Raw genomic sequence first — 18,063 nt, 5'->3', positions numbered from 1 at the left:
TTTTTTTTTCTTTTTCTTTCCAGTTATCGTCAGAATGAATTTTGCATTGTGATTGGCCTGTAGAGTTGCTGAGAGGGCTCAAGGGGTGGGCTGGTTATCTCAGAAAGTGCCTGACACACTAACCAAGCTGAGTTTCCTATGGGAACAATGGAAGCTAACTTTATGTTCTGGTCCTTTTTTTGGTCGGAGGAACAATACCAATGGATTTTGGAAGTGACTCGTACATCAAGAATGCACAAGAATCGTTTGCAAGCTGGAACTTATCAAAACACTAGCCTTGCTTGTTTAAATAACTTTTTTATTTTTATTTTTTTTATCTGTCATGGTACTGACCTAGCTTGCTTTCTTAGTATTTAGATTTTTTTTTTTCCTTTCTGCGGTAATATTTTAAGTCTCTGTAGTGTTCAGTTAGTGCATATTGCTAAAGCGGTTTCTAATTTTTAAGGATCAAGTAAGTGTAGAACACTAATTCATAATCACTCTAATTGTATCCTGAATAAAGTGGAACATTGTGTAGCCTTTTTGTATAAAACATAGACAAATAGAAATGGTCCAAAAAGTTTTCTTTTAATATGCTTAAAATAAGCAGATGGATCAATTTTTGATCAAAGCTTTTATCTGGGATATGTCTGGGTAGGGGCCAGTAAGAACTTATTTGTAACCTGTAATGGACAGTTTACCAGTTGCCTTTTATCCCAAAGTTATGTACTCTGAGGCCACAGATGCTTAATGAAAAATCATGAAATGGCTCAGAAGAATTAAAGTGGACTTTTAATGCATTCTGCTGTGTCAAGTTATTTTAAGCAAGTCCATGTGGAATGGGTTTCTGTGGTCTTAAAGAACGAACCTAAATGTTTGTAAATGGAATGAACAAAGTAAAGTTATTTTTAAATTCAGATCTGTGTAGTTTGAACAAGTCTCATTTCTCTTGACTGTATGGTTACAATTGAAATGCATTTTGCAAAGTGCTCCAAAGGTAATGGCGGAGCTCCTGCTAATTCATTCGTTTCCACCAGGTGACTCAAACAGCTGCAGCTTCTCACAACTAAACAGATAATTTAGAATTCTAAAGTGAATGTGTGATAGTCCTTGATTGGTCAGGCAAGGGAGACTTGAAGCTGCTCCTTAGGCTGTGGCCCACTAGCAATTGCTAATGACTCACAAACACTAGAGCAAGTTTTGTTACTAGAAACCAAGTTTTGTTCCCCCCCATTTTTTTTTAAATTATACTTTTACATTGATGACAGCTCACGGCTGTCACAGGACTACCTGTATTCACAAAACTTCTCATAAATGACATTCACCTAATTGTTAAAACATTTTTTTAGCACATTTACAAGCAAAATAATCACTCTAAATTGTTCCTGATTAACCCCATTGCAATATTACATTATGTTATATTTTTGCTCTTGGGGAGCTTAAAATAGAGAAAGTGAAAACTGGTGAACCATGCCCATTGAATCCTATGAGCAGATTCCGCAGGTAAACCTTATACATTTTGATGGTAATATTGGTCAGGGATTTGGTAAATCATGATTGAAGGTGTGTACTAGGCTATAGGGTTTCTTTCATTAGCCTAGTACTTTTGGCATTTCTGGCAATTCCTAGAAAGCACAAATCCAGGGCTGTGGAGTTGGCAGTTTTGGGTACCTGGAGTCAGTGGTTTCATAAACGTCTGTAGTGTTCTCCCCAGGCTCTTTTAGCTGGGTGCTCCACCTGGCTAGTTTTTGGTGAGTACCCAGCTGTTATCAGCTCACCTTCAATGCTGTGAGCAGAGTTGCGCACAGAAGCACTGGCCTGCATTATCTCATCTTGTCCCACCCGGCTACTTTTTTTTTTTATGCCACCCGGCTGGAAATTTCTGGGGAGAACACTGTACAAAAATCATCCGACTCAGACGTAGACTCACTGCTGAAACCACTGCAATGGGCTCCAGGCCTTAGGAATGAGGTGCATTTTGTTCCATGGACAACAGCTCAGCCTCTGACATTATGCCAGTAATCAAAGGTTTGCCAGTGGGGTTTTGGCCTTTATGAAGATGAAACTCCATCTTCACCAAGGGGAAGGAACTCTCTAGCATGTCCACCACATAGTTAAGCTAGATAAAGTCCACTTGTGTGTTCTGTAGTTGTAATCACTGCATTGTAACTGTCAGGAAGTGGTTAGCAAGTTGGGTCCTACAGCTGTAATCAAGAGTTGTAAAGGATTCTTGTCCAGTTGTGCAGCCTCCTCCCCAACACTGATCTGTCTAGAGCTCTGACCATTTATCTGGCTATCCTGAACCTTCTACAGACTAGTTACATGTACACACAATCTACAGAGCAATCCAGGCAGCCAGATTGTAGATGGTTAGTAATGCTAGGTACACACGATGCAATTTCTAACAGATCGATTTCCAACATATCTATTTTCTGACAGATACATATTTTCCATAGGAGTGAATGGAAAATAGATCTATTTCCAACATATCTGATATCCAATCAGACAGTAAACCTGTCAGAAAATTGCATCATGTGTACCTAGCATAAGATGCTCAACTATAAATTGTATGCAGCCTGGAATTGGGCCAAGCAAATGCATTTCCTGCCAAATAGTGCTTGCATTCAGCTTGCAAGTCAAAATTATTTGCACATCATTGACAATCCTGTAGTGAGGAGTCCTAATCTGAGTTCTGAATTGAAAGGTACTGGGGAGGTGTATGTAGGAAAAGGTGGTAAGGCAGGAATGCAATGGATCAGAGTTGTTTAAGATTATACTTCTCTGTACTGTTCACATGGGCAATATGCAGTAAATGCACTCCATGATACGGTCATGCAAAACATCGCAATGCAACATCCACATTTTTGCTGTTGCAGTCTGGCAATGTGGCCATTATCCTGCACTGCATAGCCCATTATGAACTGATTTATCCTACACCTAGCACTACTTTTCAATTCTTGCATGTATTCCCCCATTGGCTATAAGCCATCCTCCAAACTGCACACTGTTTGCCAATATAACTGAAGTTAACATTGCAGTCTATGGATTACTCGTAATCGCCAGATATTGAGCCCAAGTTGCCTGTCTCGATTGGGCAGGTAAAGCATGCATGTTATTACTCATGAGAGCATCTCTGACCAGCACTAAGTGCTTAAGTACTCTAATTTGTGATTTAAATGAGCTTTAATTAGCTCAGGTGTGCAGCAGGGAGTGAAGGGGTAATTTACCCATAAGTGTGCTCCAAATAGCTTGCACGCGTCCTATTGGTCGTGTTGCAAACCTCACTGCTTGCACTTCCTCCAAGCCGGAAGGAGGAATACGCGTGGTGGTGAGGCTTGCAATGTGACCAATAGGACGCATGCAAGCTATTTGGAGTGCAGGGAGGATGCACACTTGTGGGTAAATGACCCCTTCACTCCCTGCTGCACACCTGAGCTAATTAAAGCTCGTTTAAATCATGAATTAGAGCGCTTAAGCACTCGTTATTGCTCGTGAAAGCATCTGTCACTGATGAGCAAATTACAGCCATAAAAGTTTTCCTGGCAGAATATACCTTCTGAGGGCAGAACCTGAACTAATCATTTTCTAAAGGTGCATACACACATCAGACTATAGTCTTTGGAAAATGAAAGATCACAGACCAATCTTACCACCCTTCATGTAGTATGAGAGCCATACTCTACACAGTCTTTTCTATGGAGCTGAACTCCACATCAGAAAAAAATCTTTGCAAGATGCTGCACACACAGATGCTGTACAGACACAAAAGATCAGTATCTGCAAAAGATCTGTACCTGCCAAAAATCCATTCCTGCAAATTGCAATGATAGTCTGAGATCTGCAGATCATCATACACACACAATTTAACTGACATTCATCTGCAGATCAGATCCACCAGGATGGATTTTCAGATCTGCGGATGATTGCTTGATCTGCAGATGAATGTCAGTTAAATCATATGTGTATGATGATCTGCAGACCTCATAGACTATCATTGCAATTTGCAGGAATGGATTTTTGGCAGGAACAGATCTTTTGCAGATACTGATCTTTTGTGTCTGTACAGCATCTTGCAAAGATTTTATTCTAAAGTGGAATTTAGCTCCATAGAAAAGACTGTGTAGAGTATGGCTCTCACACTACATGAAGGGTGGTAAGATTGGTCTGTGATCTTCCATTTTCAAAAGACTATAGTCTGATGTGTGTATGATGCTTAACTCTGGGACTCTTAATTGGCTGCCACTGATTGGAGAACATAAAACATTCAACCTGCTTTGTAGGTGTTTAACCACTTGCCGACTGCACTCATAACGCGTGTTGGCAAAGTGGTAGCTGCAGGACCAGCGACGCAAATCTGCGTCGCCGGCTGCAGGCTAATTGATAAGGAAACGGCTACTCGCGCGAGCGGCTGCTTCCTGTCAATTCACTGCGGGGGGCTCCGTGAATAGCCTGCGGGCCAGCGATCGCGGCTCGCAGGCTAAATGTAAACAAGCGGAAATCCGCTTTGTTTACATTTGTACAACGTTGCTAACAGTAGCAGCGTTGTACCAGATCTGCGATCCCCGGCCAATCAGCGGACGGGGATCACTGTCACATGACAGGCAGGAGCCTGTTAGAGGCTGCACAGGACAGATCCGTTCCTGTGCAGCCTCCGATCTCCGGGGAAGAGAGGGAGAGGGGGAATCCTGCAGTGGAGGGAGCTTTGAGGTGCCCCCCCTGCCAGCCACACGCAGGCAGGAGTGATCAGACCCCCCCCAGCAAATCATCCCCCTAGTGGGGGGGAAAAGGTGGCGATCTGGTCGCTCTGCCTAATGTTTGATCTGTGCTGGGGGCTGTAGAGCCCCCCCCAGCACAGATCTCTGTAATCAGCGCTGGTCCTTAAAGCGGACTATAACCCTGCATTTCAACTTTGCTCTAAAACATTATTTACAGTATATTATATGCAACCAGCATTTTTTTTTTTTTTTTTTTACTAGACCAGCATTGGAAGGGTTACACAGTTTTAAAGTTCCTGGAGATTTCTGCAGACGCATCCGAAGCTGAAATAGATACATTTTGTTTACATAATGTTGAATGTAACACACTTTGGCTGTCCTCCAGCTCAGTCAGAGAGAAAGTCACATTCAACACTTAGATACATTTTGTTTACAGAAATGTATCTATTTCAGTTTCGGATGCGTCTGCAGAAATCTCCAGTAACTTTAAAACTCTGTGTAACCCTTTCAATGCTGGTCTAGTAAAAAAAAAATGCTCTTTGCATATAATATACTGTAAATGTTTTAGAGCAAAGTTGAAATGCAGGGTTATATTCTGCTTTAAGGGGGGGGGGTAAAGGCTGGGTCCTCAAGTGGTTAAAGGGAACCTAAACTGATAAGGATTTGGATTTTTCCTTTTAAAATACCAGTTGCCTGACCCTCCTGCTGATCCTGTGTCTCTTTGAGGGCCTGTTTCCACTAGAGCAAATCTGCATGCAGATTCGCATAGACAACACAAGGGGATGGGCCGGTTTCCACGTGTCTGGATTTCTGAGGGCTCATTCGCACATGTAATGCAAGTGGATGGGCCTGTTTCCACTGTAGCGTTGTTGAGGTGCATTTTTTCAGCGGTGAAAAAATGCACATAAGAGCCGCAGAATTTGCCTGTGAGTGGAATGCATGCGAATTGCATGCAATGTATTTAATAGGGAAATCGCATGCGGTTTCCCCATGCGGTTTTGCTGCGAATTCGCATGCGTATGAATGTAAATTCACACATGCAGTAACATGGTTAAAATCGCATATACCCTCACCTATGCAAATTCATGGCAAAAAACCGCATGGAGAATCGCATCCGCATGCGATTTCATCAGCGGTGGAATCCAGGCGATTCTGGACCGCAATAGTGGAAACGAGCCCTGAGGGTTTTTCTGTGTAGAAAAAATATGCACGGTAGAACCTGCAGAATTCGCATACAGCACAACGCTATGCGAATTGTCGCTAATGTATTTAATAGGGAAATTGCATGCGGTTTTGACATGTGTATTTCACTGATTTTGCAAAGAAAGTAATGTTAAATCACACAGGCAGTGACATGGTTAAAATTGCATCAATACTAATCTATGTGAAATCGCTGTAAAATGCGCATGCGGAATCGCACCCGCATGCAATTTCGTCAGCTGGGAATCGGCAGCGACACCGCACAAGTGGAAATTGGCCCTCATACATTCAGCCACAGCCTGTGAACAAGCATGCAGATCAGGTACTCTGACTGGATTAGCTGCACGCTTGTTTCAGGTCTACTGCTAAAGACATCAGCCGGACTTCCAGGCAACTGGTATTGTTTAAAAGGAAACATCCATATCCCTCTGTTTAGGGTGGCTGGATGGTGTGATGGTTAAGGGCTCTGCCTCTGATGCAGGAGACCAGGGTTCGAATCTCGGCTCTGCCTGTTCAGTAAGCCAGCACCTATTCAGTAGGAGACCTTTAGCAAGTCTCCCTAACACTGCTACTGCCTATAGAGCGCGTCCTAGTGGCTGCTGCTCTGGCGCTTTGAGTCAGCCAGGAGAAAAGCGTGATATAAATGTTATTTGTCTTGTCTGTTTAGGTTCCCTTTAAGTATCCCAGGGTTTTGTTTAACCATTTCAGCCCGCTGGGATTTTTCATCTTATGCATCAGAGCAATTTTCACCTCTCATTCATTCCCTAATAACTGTATCACTACTTAACACAATTTATTGATTATCTTGTTTTTTTCTGCCACTAATTAGGCTTTCTTTGGGTGGTACATTTTGCTAAGAATATTTTTTTTTTTTTTATCAATGCACTAGCTGATTGCCCGGTGTTGCCTGGGTATGTATATGGCTGGTGTTGGCTCCGCCCACTTTTCTAACCCTAACACACAGTGACTCAATGACCTAGTTTGTGAGCTTTGCATTGTTTGGCATCAATCATTTTCATTGAAATGAAAGAAATCTAATTGGCTGTGGCTCTACCTTCTTTTCTGAATTTGAACCCCAGTCACCCAATGACCAACTGTACCAGGTTTTAAGCTTGTGTCCTTAACAGTGCAAGAATGGCAGCAATTGAATATTCCCCTTGAAAAGTAATACATGAATTTGGATTGGCTTTTGTAGGCTCCACCCTCTTTTAATGAATATTAAACCCAGTCAGCCAGTGTCCAACTGTGCAAAGTTTGAGAACCCTACCGTTAACAGTGTAAGAATGGCTGCAGTTGACATTTTCCCAGTGAAATTTGTATTTGTCTCCGCCCTCTGATGACCCAGCATTGCCTGGGTATGTATTTGGCTGGTGTTGGGTATGCCCACTTTTTGTAACAGTAACAGGCACTCAGTGACCAAATTTGTGAGCCTTGCAGTCTTTTGCATCAATAATTTGCATTGAAATGAAACAAATCTGATGGGCTGTGTGTCTCCACCCCTTTTCTGAATTTGAACCCCAGTCACCCAATAATGGCACAAGCCCCAAACTGGGTACAGTTAACAGTGCAAGAATGGCAGTAATGAAATACTTCCCTTTAAAATCAATTTTGATTGGCTTTTGTAGGCTCCATCCACTTTTATGAATAATAGCTGATGAATCGGCATTGCCCAGGTATGTATTTGACTGGTGTTAGCTCCAGCCACTTTTTCTAACCCTAACACACAAATACTCAATGACCAAGTTTGTGAGGTTTGGGGTCTTTTTCTTTAAAGGGAAGGTCCAAGCAAAATAAAAATAATGAGTTTCACTTACCTGGGGCTTCTACCAGCCATCCTGTGCCCTGGTAGTCACTCACTGTTGCTCCAGTCCCCCGCTGGCAGCTTGCTGACCTCTTGAGGTTGGCGGGCTGCATTGCGTACATTTTTACGCATTCCCGCTAGTGCAGGAACATTAACACATACATTTTTACGCATTACTGGTTCAATACGTACATTTTTACGCATTGAACCAGTAATGCGTAAAAATGTATGTGTTAACGTTCCTGCACTAGCGGGAATGCGTAAAAATGTACGCAATGCGGCCCGCCGACCTCAGAGGTCGGCAAGCTGCCAGCGGGGGACTGGAGCAGCAGTAAGTGGCTACCAGGGCACAGGATGGCTGCATGGGGCTGGTAGAAGCCCCAGGTAAGTGAAACTCATTTTTTTTATTTTACTTGGACCTTCCCTTTAATAATTTGTATATTCCCATGGAAATTAAACAAATCAGATTGGCTGTTTGTGGCTCTGCCCCTCTCCGGCATTTGAACCCCAGTCACCCAATGACCAACTGTAGCAGGTTTGAGGCATCTGCTATGAACCGAGCAAAAATGGAAGCAATTTAAATATTCCACTTGAAAATCAACAGGTGAATTTTGATGGGCTATTATGAGCTCCACCCACTTCCCATAATATTACTCTGTCACCCAGTGACCATCTGGGCAAAGTTTGATAACACTTGCCATTAACAGTGTAAGAATGGCTGCAATTTATATTTTCTTTGTGAAATTTGTTTTTGGCTCCAACCACTTTTTGTAACCTTGACACACAGTCACTCAATGACCAAGTTTGTGAGCTCTGGGGTCCTTGGCATCAATAATTTGCAATTTACATTTACTGTGTCATGTTTGAGAACCCTGCCAATAACAGAATGGCTGAAATCAATCTAACAAATCTGATTAGCTGTTTGTGGCTCTGTCCCCTTTAGTGAATTTGGACCCCAGTCACTTATCAGCTAAGAGGCCTCTGCCATTAACAGTGTAAGAATGGTAGCAATGTAAATATTCCCCTTGAAAATCAATAGGTGAAATGTGATTGGCTGTTGGCTCCACCCACATTTCTGAATATTAATCCCAGTCACCCACTGTGTCAAGTTTGGGAACCCTGTCATTAACAGTGTAAGAATGGCTGCAGTTTTTCCCCTGGAATAAAATGTAGTTGTTGGCTCTGCCCACTTTTTCTAACCTTAACATACAGTCACTCAATGATCAAGTTTATGAGCTTTGGGCTTTTGGTATCAATTATTTGTATATGTTTGTGGCTCCGCCCCCTTTCCGAATTTGAATCCCAGTCACCCAGTGACTAACAGTACCAGGTCTGCTAGCATCTGCTAGTAACAGTGTAAGAATGGCAGCAATGTAAATATTCCCTTTGAAAATCAACAGGTGAATTTTAATTGGCTGTTGTAGGCTCCACCCACTCTCTTGAATATTCATCCTATTCACCCAGTGACCCAACTGTGCAAAGTTTGAGAACCCTGCCAGTAACAGTGTAAGAATGGCTGCAGTTTATATTTTCCTAGTGAACTTTATTTTTGGCTCCGCCCACTTTTTGTAACCTTGTCCCTCAATGACCAAGTTTGTGAGCTTTCAGGTTCCTGCCATCAAAAAATGTGTGAATGGAAGCAGTTTATCCACCAAGAAAGTCTGATTGGCTGTTTGTGGCCCCGCCCCTTTAGTGAATTTGGTCCCCAGTCACCCAATGACCAACTGTAGCAAGTTTGAAGCCTCTGCCATTAACAGTGTAAGAATGGCAGCAGTTTTAATATTCCCCTTGAAAATCAATAGGTGACTTTTGATTGTCTGTTGTAGGCTCCACCCACTTTCCTGAATATTAATCTCATTCACCCAGTGACCAAGTTTGCCAAGTTTGAAAACCCTGGGATTAACAGTGTAAGAATGGCTGTAGTTTACATTTTTCCATTTAAAATGAATGTCTGAAATTTCATTGGCTGTTTTATGCTCCGCCCACTTTTCCTGGATTTGCAACCTCGGTCACCAACTGTGCCAAGTGTGGGGACTTTGGCTCAATTACTGTGAGAATGGCAGCCTTTTCCATTTACTGGAATGGGTGGAATCTGATTGGCTGTTTGTAGCTCCGCTCAGGTGTGCAGGGGGGATGCGAGACCCCCAGAACATATCATCCCAGGTAGTAACGGATTTGTATAGCAAGTTCCATTCAAATTGGTCAAGGCGTTTTACAGGCAGGCAGGCAGGCACGCACGCACGCACGCACGCACGCACGCACGCACACACACACACACACACACACACACACACGTATTTGGCCCCCTTGAAGTTTTCCACATTTTGTCACATTACTGCCACAAACATGAATCAATTTTATGGGAATGCCACCTGAAAGACCAATACAAAGTCGTTTACACATGAGAAGTGGAACGAAAATCATACATGATTCCAAACATTTTGTACAAATAACTGCAAAGTGGGGTGTGCGTAATTATTCAGCCCCCCTGAGTCAATACTTTGTAGAACCACCTTTTGCTGCATTTACAGCTGCCAGTCTTTTAGGGTATGTCTCTACCAGCTTTGCACATCTAGAGACTGAAATCCTTGCCCTTTCTTTGTCAGATTAGATGGACAGCATTTGTGAACAGCAGTTTTCAGATCTTGCCACATATTTTCTATTGGATTTAGATCTAGACTTTGACTGGGCCATTCTAAAACATGGATATGTTTTGTTTTAAACCATTACATTGTTGTCCTGGCTTTATGTTTAGGGTCGTTGTCCTGCTGGAAGGTGAACCTTCGCCCCAGTCTCAAGTCTTTTGCAGACTCCAAGAGGTTTTCTTCCAAGATTGCCCTGTATTTGGCTCCATCCATCTTCCCACCAACTCTGTCCAGCTTCCCTGTTCCTGCTGAAGAGAAGCACCCCCAGAACATGATACTGCCACCACCATATTTGACAGTGGGGATGGTGTGTTCAGAGTGATGTGTAGTGTTAGTTTTCCGCCACACATAGCGTTTTGCATTTTGGCCAAAAAGTTCTGTTTTGATCTCATCTGACCAGAGCACCTTCTTCCACATGTTTGCTGTGTCCCCCCACGTCTTGTGGCAAACTGCAAATGAGACTTCTTATGCTTTTCTGTTAACAATGGCTTTCTTTTTGCCACTCTTTCATAAAGGCCAACTTTGTGCAGTGCACAACTAATAGTTGTCCTATGGACAGATTCCCCCACCTGAGCTGTAGATCTCTGCAGCTCGTCCAAAGTCACCATGGACCTCTTGACTGCATTTCTGATCAGCGCTCTCCTTGTTCGGCCTGTGAGTTTAGGTGGACGGGCTTGTCTTGGTAGGTTTACAGTTGTGCCATACTCCTTCCATTTCTGAATGATTGCTTGAACAGTGCTCCGTGGGATGTTCAAGGCTTTGGAAATCTTTTTGTAGCCCAAGCCTGCTTTAAATTTCTCAATAACTTTACCCCTGACCTGTCGGGTGTGTTCTTTGGACTTCATGGTATTGTTGCTCCCAGCATCTGTACTGACATTAGATTACACACAGGTGCACTCTATTTAGTCATTAGCACTCATCAGGCAATGTCTGGGCAACTGACTGCACTCAGACCAAAAGGGGCTGAATAATTACGCACACTCCACTTTGCAGTTATTATTTGTAAAAAATGTTTGGAATCATGTATGATTTTCGTAGACCACTTTGTATTGGTCTTTCACGTGGAATTCCAATAAAATTGATTCATGTTTGTGGCAGTAATATATATACAGTTTTGGCCATGGGCACATACAGATGTGTCCAGCAAATAGCTAATTGATGCATACTGTTGCTATTGGGAGGAGGGACAACAAAACGGTGCACAATGGATTAGCGTCCATTGCTTGAGGCAGGGAGGGGGACACTGCGTTTTGCCAGTGCTTTAAAGATACCCACCTCAGTACCTTACTTTGCACAAAACAGAGGGGCAGTCCTCATGCCCATTGCTTCCCCTGTTCATCTCTGTCCTCCTGCGCAAGTGCTGGCCTGGCAGGAAGCAGATTACAATCAAGGACGAGCCACTGGGCCAGTGCTTGGGCAGGAATGCCAACCTGGCATGACTTACATGGGCATTTTATAAGGGTGGGAGGTGAATGGAGGAAACAGTGGCCATGAGGACTGCTGCCCATACATGCCTGTTCCCTCTGTTTGCGCAAGTTACTTTTGGTATCCTTTAAAGCAGTGCTTCCCAACCCTGTCCTCAAACACCACCAACAGTGCATGTTTTGTGGAAATCCCCAGACGTTATTAGCTGTGAATGTTCAGGTTTTGCTGCAAAACAAGCACTATTGGTGGTACTTGAGGACAGGGTTAGGAATCCCAGCTTTAACCTCCTGGTGGTAACCCCGAGCTGAGCTTTTGGGGTAGGAAAATATAGTCAGGAGCGGTAAGCCCGAGTTCAGCTCGGGGTAGTTAAATACTTGGCTTTCCTGCCCGCCTGGCCCCCACGCAATCGGCGCTGGCGAGTGGGACTCCAGGCTTCTCTCCCTGGCCATCAGGATCCCCTTCACCTCCGATCTTCCGGAGGTAAGCGTACTTCGGAGGGGGGGGGGGCGGCACAGAAAATTAAAGTGGACCTGAACTTTTGCACGGGACAGAAAAAAAAAAACAGAAAAATGCTGCCTGCCTGCACGCTGTATGTATGTATAGAGTTTAGCCATTCTGATCCCCCCATCTGATCTGTGGCACAGGGCAGAAGGTAAACAGAGAGAAATGCTGCCTGTATGTATGTAGAAAGTTTAGTTGCTTTAATTCCTCCTCATTTGTCTTTAATCACAAGTTGTAATTTGATCTCTCCCCTGTGTCACTGGACTGCCATGGCAGATAAGCTCATTTAAAAGCACAGGATGTTAACCACTTCCCGACCGCCGTATATACAATTGGCGGCCGGAAAGTGGACGCCGCAAGGACCGGCGTATTGACAATTGGCGGCGGTCCTTGTATGGGCATGGGCGGAGCGATCGCGTCATCCGTGACGCGATCCTCCGCCTAGCGCCACTCACCCGCCGCAACATCCCGCCGGCCATACGGAAGCGCCGGCGGGATGTTAACCCGACGATCGCCGCATACAAAGTGTATAATACACTTTGTAATGTTTACAAAGTGTATTATACAGGCTGCCTCCTGCCCTGGTGGTCCCAATGTCCGAGGGACCACCAGGGCAGGCTGCAGCCACCCTAGTCTGCACCAAGCACACTGATTTCTCCCCCCCCCCCTGCCCCAGATCGCCGACAGCACCCATCAGACCCCCCCCCTGCCCACCCCCCAGACCCCTGTCTGCACCCAATCACCCCCCTAATCACCCATCAGTCACTATCTGTCAACGCTATTTTTTTTTATCCCCCCCTGCCCCCTGCTCCCTCCTGATCACCCCCCCACCCCTCAGATTCTCCCCAGACCCCCCCCCCCCCATGTACTGTATGCATCTATCCCCCCTGATCACCTGTCAATCACCTGTCCATCACCCGTCAATCACCCCCTGTCACTGCCACCCATCAATCAGCCCCTAACCTGCCCCTTGCGGGCAATCTGATCACCCCCCCACACCAATAGATCGCCCGCAGATCCGACATCAGATCACCTCCCAAATCCATTGTTTACATCTATTCTCTCCTCTAAACACCCACTAATTACCCATCAATCACCCATCAATCACCCCCTATCACCACCTGTCACTTTTACCTATCAGATCAGACCCTAATCTGCCCCTTGCGGGCACCTAATCACCCGCCCACACGCTCAGATTGCCCTCTGACCCCCCCCTTATCAATTCACCAGTGCATTAATTACATCTGTTCTTCCCTGTAATAACCCACTGATCACCTGTCAATCACCTGCCAATCACCTATCACCCCCTGTCACCCCCTGTCACTGCCACCCATCAATCAGCCCCTAACCTGCCCCTTGCGGGCAATCTGATCACCCACCCACACCATTAGATCGCCCGCAAACCCGCCGTCAGATTACCTCCCAAATGTATTGTTTACATCTGTTATCTTCTCTAAACACCCACTAATTACCCATCAATCACCCATCAATCACCAACCGTCACTGTTACCTATCAGATCAGACCCTAATCTGCCCCTTGCGGGCACCCAATCACCCGCCCACACGCTCAGATTGCCCTCAGACCCCCCCCCCCTTATAAATTCGCCAGTGCATTAATTACATCTGGCCTTCCCTGTAATAACCCACTGATCACCTGTCAATCACCTGCCAATCACCTATCACCCATCAATCACCCCCTGTCACTGCCACCCAACAATCAGCCCCTAACCTGCCCCTTGCGGGCAAACTGATCACCCACCCACACCAATAGATCGCCCGCAGATCCGACATCAGATCACCACCCAAGCGCAGTGTTTCCATCTATTCTCTCCTCTAAACACCCACTAATTACCCATCAATCAACCATCAATCACCCCCTATCACCACCTGTCACTGTTACCCATCAGATCAGACCCTAATCTGCCCCTTGCGGGCACCCAATCGCCCGCCTACACGCTCAGATTGCCCTCAGACCCCCCCTTATCAATTCGCCAGTGCAATATTTACATCTGTGTACATATTTACATCTGTTCTCCCCTGATTACCCACTGATTACCTGTCAATCACCTATCAATCACCCATCAATCACCCCCTGTCACTGCCACCCATCAATCACCCCCTGTCACTGCCGCCCATCAATCAGCCCCTAACCTGCCCCTTGCGGGCAATCTGATCACCCACCCACACCAATAGATCGCCCGCAGATCCGACGTCCGATCACCTCCCAAGTGCAGTGTTTACATCTGTTCTCTACCCTAAACACCCACTAATTACCCATCAATCACCCCCTGTCACTGCTACCTATCAGATTAGACCCCTATCTGCCCCTAGGGCACTCAATCACCCGCCCACACCCTCAGAATGCCCTCAGACCCCAGCCCTGATCACCTCGCCAGTGCATTGCTTGCATCTATTCCCCCCTCTAATCACACCTTGAGACACCCATCAATCAACTCCTGTCACCCCCTAGCACACCTACCCATCAGATCAGGCCCCAATTTGCCGCGTGTGGGCTCCTGATCACTCGGCCAAACCCTCAGATCCCCCTCAGACCCCCTTCCGATCACCTCCCCAGTGCATTGATTGCATCTATTTTCCCCTCTAACCACCCCCTGAGACACCCATCAATCACCTCCTGTCACCCCCCTAGCACTCCTATCCATCAGATCAGGCCCAATACAACCTGTCATCTAAAAGGCCACCCTGCTTATGACCGGTTCCACAAAATTCGCCCCCTCATAGACCACCTGTCATCAAAATTTGCAGATGCTTATACCCCTGAACAGTCATTTTGAGACATTTGGTTTCCAGACTACTCACGGTTTTGGGCCTGTAAAATGCCAGGGCGGTATAGGAACACCACAAGTGACCCCATTTTAGAAAAAAAGACACCCCAAGGTATTCTGTTAGGTGTATGACGAGTTCATAGAAGATTTTATTTTTTGTCAAAAGTTAGTGAAAAATGGCACTTTGTGAAAAAAAAACAATAAAAATCAATTTCCGCTAACTTGTGACAAAAAATAAAATCTTCTATGAACTCGCCATACACCTAACGGAATACCTTGGGGTGTCTTCTTTCTAAAATGGGGTCACTTGTGGGGTTCCTATACTGCCCTTGCATTTTAGGGGCCCTAAACCGCGAGGAGTAGTCTAGAAAACAAATGCCTCAAAATGACCTGTGAATAGGACGTTGGGCCCCTTAGCGCACCTAGGCTGCAAAAAAGTGTCACACATGTGGTACCGCCGTACTCAGGAAAAGTAGTATAATGTGTTTTGGGGTGTATTTTTACACATACCCATGCTGGGTGGGAGAAATTTCTATGTAAATGGACAATTGTGTGTAAAAAAAACAAACAATTGTCATTTACAGAGATATTTCTCCCACTTAGCATGGGTATGTGTAAAAATACACCCCAAAACGCATTATACTACTTCTCCTGAGTACGGCGGTACCACATGTGTGGCACTTTTTTTTACACCCTAAGTACGCTAAGGGGCCCAAAGTCCAATGAGTACCTTTAGGATTTCGCAGGTCATTTTGCGACATTTGGTTTCAAGACTACTCCTCACGGTTTAGGGCCCCTAAAATGCCAGGGCAGTATAGCAACCCCACAAATGACCCCATTCTAGAAAGAAGACACCCAAAGGTATTCCGTACGGAGTATGGTGAGTTCATAGAAGATTTTATTTTTTGTCACAAGTTAGCGGAAAATGACACTTTGTGAAAAAAAAACAATTAAAATCAATTTCCGCTAACTTGTGACAAAAAAATAAAAACTTCTATGAACTCACCATACTCCTAACGGAATACCTTGGGGTGTCTTCTTTCTAAAATGGGGTCATTAGTGGGGTTCCTATACTGCCCTGGCATTTTAGGGGCCCTAAACCGTGAGGAGTAGTCTTGAAACAAAAATGACCTGTGAAAGCCTAAAGGTGCTCATTGGACTTTGGGCCCTTTAGCGCAGTTAGGGTGCAAAAAAGTGCCACACATGTGGTATTGCCGTACTCGGGAGAAGTAGTACAATGTGTTTTGGGGTGTATTTTTACACATACCCATGCTGGGTGGGAGAAATACCTCTGTAAATGACAATCTTTTGATTTTTTTTACACACAATTGTCCATTTACAGAGATATTTCTCCCACCCAGCATGGGTATGTGTAAAAATTCACCCCAAAACACATTGTACTACTTCTCCCGAGTACGGCAATACCACATGTGTGGCACTTTTTTGCACCCTAACTGCGCTAAAGGGCCCAAAGTCCAATGAGCACCTTTAGGATTTCACAGGTCATTTTGCGGAATTTGATTTCCAGACTACTCCTCACGGTTTAGGGCCCCTAAAATGCCAGGGCAGTATAGGAACCCCACAAATGACCCCATTTTAGAAAGAAGACACCCCAAGGTATTCCGTTAGGAGTATGGTGAGTTCATAGAAGATTTTATTTTTTGTCACAAGTTAGCGGAAAATGACACTTTGTGAAAAAAACAATACAAATCAATTTTCCGCTAACTTTTGACAAAAAATAAAATCTTCTATGAACTCACCATACTCCTAACGGAATACCTTGGGGTGTCTTCTTTCTAAAATGGGGTCATTTGTGGGGTTCCTATACTGCCCTGGCATTTTAGGGGCCCTAAACCGTGAGGAGTAGTCTGGAAATCAAATTCCGCAAAATGACCTGTGAAAGCCTAAAGGTGCTCATTGGACTTTGGGCCCTTTAGCGCAGTTAGAGTGCAAAAAAGTGCCACACATGTGGTATTGCCGTACTCGGGAGAAGTAGTACAATGGCCTCGATTCATCAACACTTAGCAAATTTGTTAACAACAGTTTGCTAAAATACCGAATTTGTTAACTTCATTTCAGGATTCATCAAAGTTATCTACAGCTGTTAGCGAACATTCGTTAACGATTCGCTAAAACGGAAGAAAGTGCAATTCATGAAAAAGAAAGTGGGCGTGGTTTAGCGTTACATTTAGGATTAGTTATCTCCTTCACTGCTCTGTCGTTATTCCTGTCAGATCATTGCTGACAGAGAAGATGGAGCCATTTGAAGTGGTTATGTATCAGCTGAGAGTGATTCAAAGGCGCAGAAGGGCAAGAATAAGGTCTGCAACCATATAAATTTGTAAGAGAATAGATTTATTTGCTATAACAGGACATCTGCATTTCTCCTGAATCATCTTGTAAGAGAACACAGGCAGTGCCAGGGTTAACTAATTTTGCTAGCTGCACTATAATTTTTTAGAAAAGGCTCCTATCAAATTGTGGGATTGTCCCAACCACTTCCAGAATCCTGGTCCAGGTGTTAAGCCCTATTCAGAATGTTGCTACGTAGTGCTCAAAGGACTGCCTTTTACCCACAATTCCATGGGAATCTTATGGCCTTGTGTTAAATTACCGCTGTAAAATGGAAATATCGACACGTTACCGAATTGTTATCGGATTCACACCGAATGCCGAAAAACCTTGATGAATACAACTAGAAATCGCTAAACTTCGAATTCGGTAATTTAACAAACTGGAAAAAGTTATCTCAAAGACAATGATGAATCGAGGCCAATGTGTTTTGGGGTGTATTTTTACACATACCCATGCTGGGTGGGAGAAATACCTCTGTATTAGGCAGTTAGGGTGCAAAAAAGTGCCACACATGTGGTATCGCCGTACTCGGGAGAAGTAGTACAATGTGTTTTGGGGTGTATTTTTACACATACCCATGCTGGGTGGGAGAAATAACTCTGTAAATGGACAAATGTGTGTAAAAAAATCTAAAGATTGTCATTTACAGAGGTATT

General features: G+C 44.5%; 1 protein-coding gene across 1 annotated transcript in view; it reads left to right on the top strand.

Annotated features, from left to right (window-relative positions):
* The window catches only part of CTNNB1 (catenin beta 1), a 43,263-nt gene extending 42,367 nt beyond the window's left edge, over window positions 1-896 (top strand). Inside the window, 1 exon segment of the mRNA XM_068236319.1 lies at window positions 24-896. The gene's annotated coding sequence lies outside the window, so the exon portion shown is untranslated.
* The last annotated feature ends 17,167 nt before the right edge of the window (window positions 897-18,063 follow it).

This window comes from Hyperolius riggenbachi, chromosome 5, assembly GCF_040937935.1.
Source record: "Hyperolius riggenbachi isolate aHypRig1 chromosome 5, aHypRig1.pri, whole genome shotgun sequence".
Classification (NCBI taxonomy): domain Eukaryota; kingdom Metazoa; phylum Chordata; class Amphibia; order Anura; family Hyperoliidae; genus Hyperolius; species Hyperolius riggenbachi.
This window is presented reverse-complemented; position numbering and strand designations above follow the sequence as displayed.